The sequence below is a fragment of the Girardinichthys multiradiatus genome, chromosome 7 (assembly GCF_021462225.1).
Source record: "Girardinichthys multiradiatus isolate DD_20200921_A chromosome 7, DD_fGirMul_XY1, whole genome shotgun sequence".
In the NCBI taxonomy this organism is placed as follows: Eukaryota; Metazoa; Chordata; class Actinopteri; order Cyprinodontiformes; family Goodeidae; genus Girardinichthys; species Girardinichthys multiradiatus.
The window spans coordinates 46,886,650-46,900,462 of record NC_061800.1 but is presented as its reverse complement, the minus strand read 5'-3'; the positions used below and the strand labels follow the sequence as shown (position 1 = coordinate 46,900,462).

Here is a 13,813-nt window from a genome sequence, read left to right as displayed (position 1 = left end):
TTACGAGTCTCGCTTTTTTGGTTCTGGAAACATGAACATCCTGGGCGGGGCCTAAAGACGAACACTGTAAGACGTTTCCCTATTGGTTAGCGCTGACTAAAGCAGCAGACTCTGATCCCCCGCATCTCTGAACTTCTGCTCCAACTGCAGGGCTTGCAGCGTCGTTTCAGTGAGGAGACATCAACTCTACAGAAGAAAATTGCGGTCAAGTGAGCCGAAAGTCAGAAATACGCGGTGACGCCAGCCGACACCAGCTCTCTCTTAAAGATTAGCATCACGCATACAAGGCACATTATATATACTACACTTGGGGTAGTTGTGTATTTCTCCAGAAACCTACAGTGAAATTATGAAATACTAATTCTGGTTATAATATAGATGACCCTCTAATATAATCTGAAGAGATTGTGTTGTCACTTCTCATGGTTTTGGAGAAATAAATTCCTGAAAGTGGGACAAATGCTTATAATGGTTGAGCATTTTGAGGTATTTTGACAAGATATTTCTCCAAAACTGTACAGTAAAATATTTATTCTTTTACATAAAACATGAATGTGAAAGTTGTAAAAATGTAATTAATATAAATGTTCTGAAGGTTACTTTTCTGTTTTCCTCTTATTTTCTCAACCGTTGCCAGGATCGGGGTCCTTTCTGCTCCATTACCGTAATGCGCCTTGTATGCGTGACGCTAATCTTTAAGAGAGAGCTGATGTCGGCTGGCGTGACCGCGTATTTCTGACTTTCGGCTCACTTGACCGCAGTTTTCTTCTGTACAGTTGATGTCTCCTCACTGAAGCGATGCTGCAAGCCCTGCAGTTGGAGCAGAAGTTCAGAGATGCGGGGGATCAGAGTCTGCGGCTTTAGTCAGCGCTAACCAATAGGGAAACGTCTTACAGCGTTCGTCTTTAGGCCCCGCCCAGGATGTTCATGTTTCCAGAACTCAAAATTCTTTGAGTTCAACCAAAAACAGAGAGCGTCAAAACCAAAAAAGCGAGACTCGTAACCAAAGATTTTTGACATGCGCAAATAAAAGTTTATGTTTTGCAAATAACTTTTTTCTCTTTGTGAGAAAAAACTCTGAAAGTTTTGATCACAACTTAATATTTTTTGATTGAGATTAGTTTTTTGTTTGATTGAATAATATTGAGACAAATTTAACTCCATAGTTTTGCCCCCTCCTAAATGTATGGACAGCACACAAAACTATTTCAGAACTTTAAGTCGGAATTTATTGTTCATGTTTAGGATAAAATACTCTTTATTTACATAAGGTAAAAAAGTGCAACAGGTTCCCAGACCTGTTCCAATTAAACTAATCTGTGTGACTCAGGAAGAGATAAAGATATTTATATAATTAATTTAAGCAACAGAAACAAGACAATGTATCCAAAAAATAATGATGAGTCATGCATTTTGGTGACGAGTGGTGGCAGAATGGAGCAGGAGATGGACAGGCGGAGCACAGCTTCGCCTGCTTGGCTCTGAGGAAGGAGCTCCGTTTATGTTCCAGCCTTCACCTACATGGAAAAAGGCTCGGCTGCTTACAGTCAATACAACATCGGACACCTTTTACTCCCTAAGCAACTGCTAAATAAACCTAACTGAAGCATTTTTGTCATTTTAATTTTCTCAGACTTTCTAGGAACTTTTAATTTAAAATCCATGCCTTTCTGTTTCCCTGGGGCTTAAATGTAACAGGACACAGAGGCCCATTTCTCTTAGCCCTCCCTACAATGGGAAAGACAAGAGAAAACGGCACTCAAGTAAGGTAAACGTGTGTGTTGATCTTCATAAGCCAGCAAATGGTGACCAGAAAACATCTTCTGGCCGAAAGTTTCCATATCTCCAGTCAGAGCGAAAATGAAAATGGTTTAAACCAACTCAATATTTTGCACTAACAAACAAATGTAAGAAAAGATATATTTAATTACTTCAGTTTTCCTTCCAGCAGAGATCCGTTTCTGGTGCCGACATTTATCTCACTCCAGTGGTAGTGAATTATATCTCGGGTCTGGACTCATCGGTGGTCAATTCATATGTGAAAATTGGTTTTCCTGATCCCTCAACCCCACTAATGGGATGCATCTGGAATGATAGGAATGCGACGCTGCTCACTGCAGCGGTCAGGGTTTAATAACTTGTTTCTAGATGAAATACATCAATCATGGCAGCACTTTTCCAGCTCTGAGCTTTTTAAGTTCTCCTAAATTAAGTCCAGATGCTGATTGTTTTCTGTTGGTCAGGCTAAATCGATAATGATCCAAATAAATCTGCATTATTCTGTGAACCTGGGAGCGTTTCTGTAAGAGCGGGAGCTTTTACCTACAGAATTCCCCTGAAACCTGAATCATGAAATCAAATCCAGCCACTTTGATTTCAAATTCAAATGAGACACAAATAATATAACCTTGAATAAAAGTTCCCAGTAATGAAGTCTTTTCCAGTTGCAGGATTCCCCCTTCTAAGCAAGTACAAGTCTCTCAGCCAAGTCCTATTGTAATGTCAGACCATAATCTCTCTATAGCTAACCCAAATGCATTTCCCAAAAATTCCAATAACATAATGAAAGGGCAGCAACAGATTTATAGCAAGGATTATTTCCTCTGGCATTCACAGAAGGACTTAAGCTAATTATCTGCATGACATGATTGCTAAAATCCAACGTAAACTGTCCTGTTAAGACAGCAGGTTTCAGTGCAGAACAGCTATTTGTTGACTACTCTGACTTTAGTGGCTGTTTGGCTGTTTTTGTGTTTCCCGCTGAGATTTTAATGCGAGGGTTAGGGTTAGTCCAACAAGCTGATATTCGCTAACTGATTAATCAGGCTATCTTTTTTGCAAATGGATACATTTCCAAGCATCCATTTTGTTTTTAAATGCAGGAAAGGTTAGTCATAAACACAGCTGACTGACAGCTGATAGCTTTTAAAACCGTGTTCGACCCTGAAACTAGAAGCTGATCCGTCTCTTCCTACATCTCCAGGCTTCTCTAAAACCAAACACGGACATTAGATCGATCACCTGAACTCTGTTCAGTGTTTCCAAGCATGCAGGATGTGAATGCCCTTAGCTTCCAAATCTCCACTATTCATCTTCATTTTCCACGTGGTCAATCATTTCCTGTACAGTCTGGCTAACTTCCTGTATAACAGCATTCAAACATGATATTTTTCACATGAATGTGTTTTCTGTTTGTGTCTGTTCCACCATCTAAGCCAGGATTCCCTGAAACAAGCGAGTTCTCTTTGACAGCGACTGCTTCGGTTTAATGCAGCTACATGTTTAGTCATTTTATATTTTAAACCAAGGGGACCAAATTGATCTGATTTAGTTCACCTCTAATGTTCTCTCCTGTTTCTGTTTGAAACAAAAAATGTGGCCAAACTCATTTCCACATGGCCATATTTTATTGTCAGAATCTGCCTTAAATGTGCTGAGACGCTCCATTTTATCATCATGATGAGGATTTTCCAGGTCCGATTTAACTTTTATAGAAGCTCCAAATGCAGAAGAGGTACATGATAGCAGGACATGACCTCAACATGCTTAAAAGCCACAGTTACAGAGAAAAAGATACCCTGATAGCTCCGGTTTGAAATGCTTTCCATGTCTCTCAAAGTACAGCGGTATAAATAAATTAAAACATGTTTGATCCCAGTCAGAAAACACCAGCGCTTCATCTTTCTGTTGAAACTTTCCTTCTTCTGCTTCTCCATCGTTCTGCTCTGTCCGTGTGCAGAGATCAGTGATAAACAACCTTCAAGGTTCAACTTGCACTGAAACAGGAGATAAAGACTAATAAACGGGCTGAAAGTATCCTGTTCATGGCTTTCTTATCACATTAATAACCTACTGACTGATCTTTAGAAACGATAACGTCGTGAGAATATTCATTACCAGGGATGACTGTGAGGAACCTCTCCTGATGTTTGCACAGACCAAGACTTCCTGAAGCTTCAGGAAAACCAAATAAAGCAGTAAAGCTTTGAAACATGGTGCAGCCGCTGGTAATGACAGCTCGCTGCGGCGCGGCACAGCAGTCGGCGACTCTTTGTAGTCAGCAGCCGACAGAAACCACTGTGAGACCGAGGCACAAACTCAGCTCTGCAAACAGAACTCAGAGTCGTCACAAATGACCCTCCTGAACTCATGTCAGATAGATTTAACCCCCGCTTCTCCTTGAAAGTAGCAAATGCTTGCTTTCTATTTTCATCGGAACCTTTTCTGGGTCACAGCTCCTATTCTTGCTAATCTTTATCTTGCTGGAAATTATCGCTTTGCTTCTTTTGTGCCTTTTAAGCTTCTGTAGTTTCTGCTTCCTCACACTGTAACCGTGCCTTGTTGGTTTGCCTTCAATATTTCCCTTGTAAACGTCACCATCTAACCCACATTGTATTTCATTCACTAAAAACTTATCAGGACAATGCTTCGGCATTTAGGCTGTGAATATAGATGCTTTTATTCACCACCTTCTTCCACAGCCCTGGTGAAATACTGCATGATTAAAAGATCTCCATGCCCACAGTGAAACACAGTGGTAGCCGCATCATGATCTGGGCTTGCTTTTCCTTAGTTGGGACTGGGGTTTGGATTAATTCAATTCAATTCAATTCAGTTTATTTATATAGCGCCAATTCACAACACATGTCGTCTCAAGGCTCTTCACAACAGTCAGGTTCATACATTTCAATTAATCCTAACCGTTGAACAGTTCAGTCAGATTCAGTTATTTATTCAAATTGGATAAAACGTTTTTCTATCTAATGAAACCCAGCAGATTGCATCCAGTCAGTGACTTGTAGCATTCACTCCTCCTGGATGAGCATGTAGAGACAGTGGACAGTCACTGGTGTTGACTTTGCAGCAATCCCTCATACTGAGCATGCATTAAAGTGAATGAAATCCTGAATAGTTCTAGTTTTGACCCAAAACCATCAGCGGTCTGCTAGAAAGCTGAGATGAAGAGGGGGTTGTTTCCAGTTTTTCTGCATGGGCTCTGCCAGTTCTCCCAGTGTTCTCTCAGGGTCCTCCAGCTTCCTCCCAAAGTCCAATGACCTGGCGCTGAGGTTAATTACTCTCTCTCTAATTTGCCCTTAGGTATGAGACTGTGCCTGCATGGTTGTTGATCCTGTGATAGACTGGTGACCTGCATGGACTGCAGTGACTGCAGGAGATGGGCGCCACCATGAAGGGATAGGAGGGTCTATATGATGAATGGAGAGAAATATTGTTCATATTAACTGGTCGTGTAAACCTTTTTTAAGTTTAAACCGTTGCTGAAAATGATGGGAAACAACCTGAGGGAGAGTACAGAAAGCCTTGCAGCTTATATATCACCTCTCCTGCTAGAGAAGAAAAGGAAACTGTGAGGAAGAAGTAGGTTGATGCTTGTCTTCTAAGGAGTTTAAAATCATTTATTACTTTTTGATTTAAAATAATTCTATTTTTACTATGTAACTACATTTAATTCAGAAAAATAAAGGCAAATAGAATTAGGGGAACCGTTATGTATACATATTCTCTCATTGGGTCCTAGTTAAACTTGTTGATATGGTGTCCTTAAATATAATCATCTTCATTGAATGTAAAAAAAAAAATATTTACCTCTCTAACTTTAATTTAAAACAATACATGAATATACTTTTGTGACCCACATTCCTAGAGAAATGAACAGTTATTAAAACTGCTTTTTCATTCCCACCTGGCAGAACGTCTGGTGAATTATCGAGGAACTTTATGCATTCTGATTTGATCTCCGTATAACTGTGATCTCTCTGACCTTTACAGTCAGATCTGTTGACTGCAGCTGCACGCATTTAAAATGTGACTGCAGGATCTTTTCAGCCAGCAATGAACCATGAAGTCCCAAACTCTCAGCAGGAGAACCTCCAGATAGATGGGTCGTGTTACGTGAAACATTTTGGATCCGCGTCTCTGTTCATGTCTCGTCCTTTTGATCATGCCAAGCCCGTCTTGCAGGGTCCTCCGCTACACAAACTGTGACAAGTCGAAGTCAATGCTGAAGATAACAACCTTCTATTAACCAACGCAGAAATAAACTACTAACTAGAACTTGTTTGATTACCTTGATCAAAACACCTTTAATGGAGCAGGATGACTTTCTAGCTCAGAGCTGCAGAAGTAGATGTTCCAGAGCCTTTTGTGCATCTCTGGTCGACTTGCATCTATTTGTCAGAATGCTTTGTGAGATACACTTCTTTATTTTTCATCTATCCTCTGCAAACATGATGTTTACCGTGATGAAAAGAAAAAGTTGGAAGGAACCACAAATCAACATTTGTTTGCAGGTAAACTGTATATATACTTACAGTGTTACAGTGTGATATTTTACATTTTCATGTAAACTTGTTTAATTCGACAGTATTTGTCCTAAATCCATATTAGTGCTGCTCTCTTTGGGTTGAACGGTGGCTACTGCAGTTGAATTTTCCTATTGGATCAAATGGTCCAGCTTGGTCCATGTCTACTTCCCAGCCCTGCGTTCATGTACTAAACCATCTCAACCCAACACGCCCCCGTAGCGAGTCAGGAGTCGGACCTGCGAGCACTGATCGTAGCGTTGTATTATTTATACTTTCAATCAGATGCTTTACTGGAGATAATATAAATCTACATGTAAACATAAACTTTCTGAAAGTCTGTTACTGCTTTGAACATCAGCTTATGTTAGCAATGATGATGCTAACATTGTGTTACCAGTCGGAAACTGGACCTATTCTGTCCACTGCCTCGGCAGCGCCAGCTTTGGGTCAACATTGAACCAGCGGCTCGAACTGGTGAGGCTCAGGCCTGCTGGGGTCCATAAAGCCTCCGTCAACCTCCATTGACGAGGAGTGAAAAATCCACCACCTGACAAGATCAATCTGTGGTGAAGTTCTGCTCACTCTCCATGTTTCAATGTACCAATTAAAAACGTAAAAAAAGCACGCTAGCTGCCACTTTCCCTCGTCATCCTAACCACATCCCCGCTGGAGGCCCCTCAGTGTCTCCTGGCATCACCCACTTCGGTGGCATTTTTCAAACTTTGTCTAGGGGCGGGGTTATTATGCTTTTACATCTGGAAATGTGGTTAAAAATCTAAATGGCCCAAAACAGCAGCCAGACAGTAACACGGTACTATGGAGTTACTAAAAGAAACGATAATAAAATGCTGAAATCATCCAATCCTACCAGACAGCAGGATTGGATGACAGACTGAAACACAACCTGTTTCAAGATGGATGGACAGATGAGCCAACCGGTTAAAAACCACAGCAGAGGCTGTTAGTTTGGATGTAAGGAGAACAGCATTTTCTGCAGTGATATTTATCTGCAAAATAAATACTTCAGAAAAAAAAGGAAAGATCACCAACATGCATTCCTATTGTTTCTGAACAATTAAACAAAAGAGCTGTAAAAAGTCACCACTCTCCCATGCAGCTTTAGAACAAGCCGGAGAAGCGCAGATGAGAACCTGTAGTGTTGAATAATGTGTTGAAATTGTTCTTGTGAATGCACCTTATCCCCCCTGCTGCCTCCTAATCCCACTCTTATTGCCATGTAAATCTCTCCCAACAATAGGCAGAGGCAGGATCTGGCAGACGGTGAAGCAGACTGTGTAATGACATGTAATAACATATTCACAGGAAGATGCCTTACTGTTACTGTGGACCGCTGATGTTCAAGACTCCAGCTTGAGCTTCACTCATTGAAACGCTGAGAGCTGCTCATTAGTGCCGCATCTTCTGTGGGCAGACAGAGAAACACGAATAACTTTCACAGAAACATTACCAGCTGAGAAATATACAGTTTATACCAGATATATGGAATATTGAGTTTGAATTCTGACATTTATTTAAAGTCGCTAATACCAGAAAAAACTTCCAGAAGTTTACATACACTAAGATTACTCTGCCTTTAAACTATTTGGAGAAGCCCAGATGATGATGTCAGAGCTTTGTAAGCTTCTGATAGGTTAATATATGGCATTGGAGTCAAATGGAAACACACCTCAAAGACTTGAGCTTTTGGAGACATGTCCATAATGACTATCATTTCATCTGCAAAATTCGACTTAAAATCTGTGCTACGAGTTTATGAGCTAGCTATAAAATATGAATTTAGCATTGTGTTAAGAGATGAACCAATCAGGGGTTTCTTGTAACAAGTTTGCTCAAAGGTTATCATAGGGTCCAAATCTCAAACAGGCCCATGCTTAACATGGGGAGAGAGATCATGTCTGTTTGGGACATGTTGCTGATCCTAAAAGGTAAGTAAACATTGAATATGATTAAAATAAGCTCATTGATCAAACTGAACAAATGTAATTTATCAGACTGCAGCATTTTACTGTAACTGCTGCTTTCTATCAGTAACGGTGCCAACTGAGCTTCAGTATTTCCTTTTCAAGCTAAATTCTCTGAGTCTAGAAAACCAGTTCAGAGTTTGGTAAAAGCTGCAGCTGCCGCAGTTTTACCAGTAATGTGTTGTTGCATCATACGCCACATAAATCTGCACAGTTCACATTAGGTGTGGGTTCACCAAATGTTTTCCCTGTCCATAACAGATAGGCAGAACATAGAGTAAAATGCTAAAAGGACTGTGTGCAGGTCAATCATTTTGATTGATTTTAAACACGGCGCTCATTAGAGTCTCGCTTGGCTTTCTTACTGCCATTAAATGTCACTGGATGTCGGCCAAGTTCCATAAAAGCGTCTGTCCTGCAGCCGTGACTTCTAAAGATGCGGGACATCGTCTCATTTTATGGGAGAAGGGACAACAAGTCGGTACAGTCCTTCCGAAAGGGACATTTGGTCAACCTGCTGTAGACATATTTAGAAACGAAAGTAAAAAAACACATAATTGCATGTTAGATCTGGCTGAAACCAGACACTCACTGATAATTAATCTGTTCTTTATCTTTTTGGGATGATGCTGCTGATGTAGACGAGAGGGAGTCCTCCTCCACAGTGAAATGAATCCTGTACCAACATGGGTTGAGAGGTCAATCAGAGAGAACGAAGCCATTACTCCAACGGCAACATAAAAAGCCAAGTTGAACTTTGCAAATGAACTTTGATTCTAGGAGATATTTCTTCTAATCTGCTTCAAATAAAATGAAACTTTTTGGACATAATGACCATCATTACATCTAGAGGATAAAACTGGTAAACTTGCAGACCTGAGAGCACCGTCCCTGCTAAGAGGCAGAGAGGTGGCAGTACCATGTCGGAGGGTATTTGTTGCAGGAGGGACTGCTGCACTTCACAAAATAGGTCACATCACGAGGAAAGAAGATTATGTAAATATGTTGAAGCAACATCTCCAGACATCAGCCAGTTTGGCCACAGATGGGTCGTCCAGAAGGTAACAACCGTAACCATAGTTACTAAGTGTTTGAAGGAGCGACCATCACAAAGTCCTGATCTCAGTCCCAGAGAAGATTTGTGGACTGAGCTGAAAAGATGTTTGTGAGCAAGGAGGCCTGAAGACCTGACCCGGTTACAACGGTTCTGTCAGGAGGAATGGGCTAAAATCCCAGCAAACTACTGTGAGAAGCTTGTAGAAGGAAACCCAAAATGTTTGACCCAAGTCAGTTTAAAGGAAATTCTGCCAAACACTATGGAAAGGTAAGGAACCTCTAATGTAAAAGAAGGTAATAATCTTCTCTCAATATTCTGGTATTTAGCAAATATGAATAATGTTGATGATCCCAACTGCCCTAAAAACAGGAAAAGTTTCAACCTACTTCATCAGACAGCGAGGAAAAAGGTTATGTTAATATCTGGTTTCAACTGTAGCATAAAACTGCTAAAGATGCAAACAGAATAGATACTGAACCTATCAGATTGTGCTTATGACTGAGGAGCTGACTCAGCTTTTTGCTCCATGAAAAATGTTGAGATTCAAGCAGCACAAGCTAGGAGTCGCATTCAATTCAATCAAATATTTTACTCATTTAATTTAGAGCCAAGTGTCAGCCGTGGAGATTTCTGAGCTGTCAGTGTTTTATAAATGGCCCAGAAGAAGCGAACAAACTCATTGATCAGATCTGGACAAACATGCAGCATTGAACAACAAAAATCAAATGCATGATTTATGCTTTTATTGGGAAATCTAAAAGCAAATCACTTCACTTCTGCTGCTTTCAGTGTGACGTCTCAGTATGGAAAAAGAGTCAAGATTAAATTGTCGGCACACTGAATAAATGAGGGACAAACCTTTTCTATTACGTGGTATCTTGCAGCGTTTCAAATGATTTCCTGGAAATGCTTTGCAGAGATGAGTGTGAAAAAGGGTTGCATTCATTTAAAGCGTGCAACTTCTGCATCCAAGTCTGCATAAGGAGCTCAGAAAAACTTTAAATTTACAACATACAGCATCTAGTTCTGCAAATTCATGCTCCTGACAAGGTTTGAACTCTTGGAAAATACATTAATATTCTTCAAGCAAAACAAAAGCGGACGGTCTTTTAGATCAGGAAAAGGTGGTAAAAAAACACTAAAATCCTACTTCCAGCTGTACTGCTGTCACTCTTCCAGCTTTAATTTCTGCCCCAGCACAAACAAATCTCACAGGATCACATTTCTCCCGGCTCCAGCAGGTTAAATGACTCCGATTGGATTTTCTTCACTTTTCAGCCTCCCACGGTACACACTGCACCGAATTATAGAGAGGAGAAGCGTAAACAACTGTCATTCCTAACGACCCTGAAGGTTTTGTTTCCTAAAAAAGGAAACGGATATTTTTTAGGCTCCAATATGTTAAATGATATATATGGGATTTTTATGTATGCAAATAAAACTGAAAGCAAGAAATGTAAAGAGCAAATATGGAATGTGAGCATTGAAATAACTTCACTGAAAGAACCAAACATCACATCACCCTAAATCTGTTCGGTCCAATGTTCTGTGTCCTGTTCATTTAAAACTGATCAACCCCAGTCCTGCAGGGTTTGAGATCTGCTGGAGTAAAACTTTGTTTCTAGAGGCAGAAAGTCGGCTCTAAAATAATCTGGAAGAACAAAATAAATCCTGGTCAGGTTTATTTTTAAGGTCCAATTTCAGAACTGGCTTAAAGGGTTCTGCAGAAGGAAACAGAAACTCGGGTCAAGCTTAATGTGTGAACAAAAAAACCCCCAACAAAACAAGAATCATTTTTTATGTAGAAACAAAACGTACAGAGAATTAGTGTTGATGTCCTGTGTGGCTGCAGCACCCATGCATGCAGGCAGAGGGCGCTATCACCGATCATATCTGACACCTCATAAATAGCAGCAGTAAACGGGTTCCAGAGGCTAACGGCGCGTTGTGTTTTCTTTCTCCAACAGCAGATAGATTGATGGATCGGATCTTCATCTGCAATCATGAGGGAGTTTTTCTGGTCTGTTATGGTGGCGCTGAGCCGATCCATTCTGGACTCTGCTTTATACATAAGAGGAGGAGGTCGTTCTCCAGAGTAGCTTGAAGTAGAGCTGCTGCAGCAGAAGGAATCAGTTGAGTAGGTTTGGGAATCGGATCAAGATGCCTCCTGGATGCCACTCACACCCCACTGGGAGAAGTCCTCTTGACAGACCCAGAACACTGACTTGGTTCCCCTCCTGGACCCGTTATTTGAGATTAACTTAAGACAATGTTTGTTTCTAATAAAGAAACAACAAACCATGAATAAACGTTTCTATGGGTGGATGTGGGATTGCTCCAATGAAAAAATGACTGCTCTGAAGGAACAATTATCCTGGAACTCTGCAGCAAACATACAGTACAGTCTTAGTACCGGTTCTAGGAGTCACTGATCAATCCATCCAGAACCTACAGACTGCTTGGGCTTCCATAGTTTCAGCAAACAGTCTGGATGGTGGTAAAATAACACACCAGCTTCTTTTTTTGGCAGAAGTTTGGTTCTGCAAACATAACCCCCAACATTATTAAAGGATTGTTCTAGCATTTAGACTTTGAACAGGTTCTGTTTAGACCCGGTTTTTCTCACTTTAGGATTCAGAATTAAAATGCAAGTTTTAAGGCTGGTTTTGAATCGATCTGAAGACACTAATAGCTTAACAGAAATGGAGCAATGTTTAAATACTACCTGTGGGGTCAGAAACTGTTGTTTCTAAGAACAATACCATCTTTAACATACAATGTTGCTAAGCCGCCCCCTCTGGGCTCTTCTGAATGTGCTCCCTGGCTGCTGAGCAGCACCATGTGGGCAGCAGCTCAGATCCAGGAGCTGACAGGCTGGAGGAGGTAGATAAGAGACAGAAGCACTCGGGATGCACCGGGCTCGCTCCGGCTCGTTTTCTTCCTGAGGGTCAGAACTCTGCCTGTGCTAGGCAGATGTCGAGGGGTTTGCAGAGAAGGTACATGCTGCAGTGTGTAGCTCTCAGACCTGCACACGGTCAGGATGCATCAGATTTGTGGAAACATTTCAGAGCAGAGGCTGTTAAGAAGCCAGCAGACTTTCTAAAAGGTTCATCCTTCATGGTGCATTAGTGCTCTCACAGCATTAAATCACAACGGAGGAAGATTATGGATGCAGCCTTTAAATAACACTGCCACAACAGACAGAGCATCTGCAATAAATGTTATATTAAAACTCTGACAACGGGAGCACTGATAATACAAAGTGATCCTTTTTCTACACTGTGGATTTTTGTTTTATTAAACTGGGCCATCAGTCATTTACCAGTTCTACTGCTGGGACGTGGAGGGGAAGAGACTCTGCTGTTAGCAGATAATTCATGGAGTCCATCAGTTGACAGCACAGCTCTCTGAAGATCCCACCACGGCAGTTCAAACAGGCAGAGGTTTGAACTTTGACTAGGACGTTGCAATACCTTGATTTTGCAGCTATTCTGTTGTAGATCTACTGCTGTGTTTGGACTTATTGTTCTGTTGATGACCCGGTTTAGACCAAGATTCAATTGTTGGACAGATGGACTCCAGAATACTTTGGTATACAAAGGAAATCATGATCCATTCAATGACTGCATTGTGCCAACACAAGTCCAAATTATCATCCCTCCACTACCGTGCTTGACAGTTGGTAACAGTTGGATTCTGCTGTGTTTGTTTCTGTCCAAACATGGTTCTGTCCATTAAGGTCAAACATCTCTACTTTGGTCTCATCAATCCAGAGGACATTGTCCCAGAGGTCCTTTCCTTCATTCAGATGCAGCTTTGTAAGACGATGAACTTCAGGCAATTTGGGGATGAACTTCTAAACCTTCCCAGCAGCAACAGCTGCTGCTCTAAGGTCATTGCTGATGTCTTTCCACCTTGGCATTGAGCTTGCATAAAGGTGCTCACACTGATGTTGATCACTTGCATATGATCAGCAGAACCTGTCAGCCTCCTTTATTTCAATACAATGTAAAGTAATCAGGGTGTACCGTATTTTCCGCACTATAAGGCGCACTTAAAAACCATTAATTTTCTCAAAAAATGACAGTGCGCCTTGTAATCCGGAGCGCCTTATATATGGATCAATTGGTTAATTGGTTGATCCATACTGGTTGTACACGGTGCTCTGTCAAAATGTTTCAGTACGACTGGTAAACTACAAAGCCGCACCGCTTGCAGCATTACGGCTACCGTAGTCAGGGGCGTCGCCGAAGTAATAGCGGTAAACACCTGTACTGTGCTTACTCCTAGTCCAACACCACTTGTGTGTGTATAACGTTTGAATGTACTGTTGCAGGAATTGCCTGAACTATATGTGATTAGAAGCTCAGTGTGTGGGGTGTATGTTTCGTGTGTGTGTATGGAAGATGTTGATATTACTCCTCCGGACAGAGGTGGCGCTGTGTGCTGCC

The 13,813-nt window shown here is 41.2% G+C and overlaps 1 protein-coding gene across 1 annotated transcript in view; it reads right to left on the bottom strand.

Annotated features, from left to right (window-relative positions):
• The window catches only part of LOC124871355 (PTB domain-containing engulfment adapter protein 1-like), a 106,889-nt gene that overhangs the window by 60,684 nt on the left and 32,392 nt on the right, over positions 1 to 13,813 (bottom strand). Inside the window, exon 2 of the mRNA XM_047370615.1 lies at positions 7,660 to 7,745. The gene's annotated coding sequence lies outside the window, so the exon portion shown is untranslated. The remainder of the gene's footprint in view (positions 1 to 7,659; positions 7,746 to 13,813) is intronic.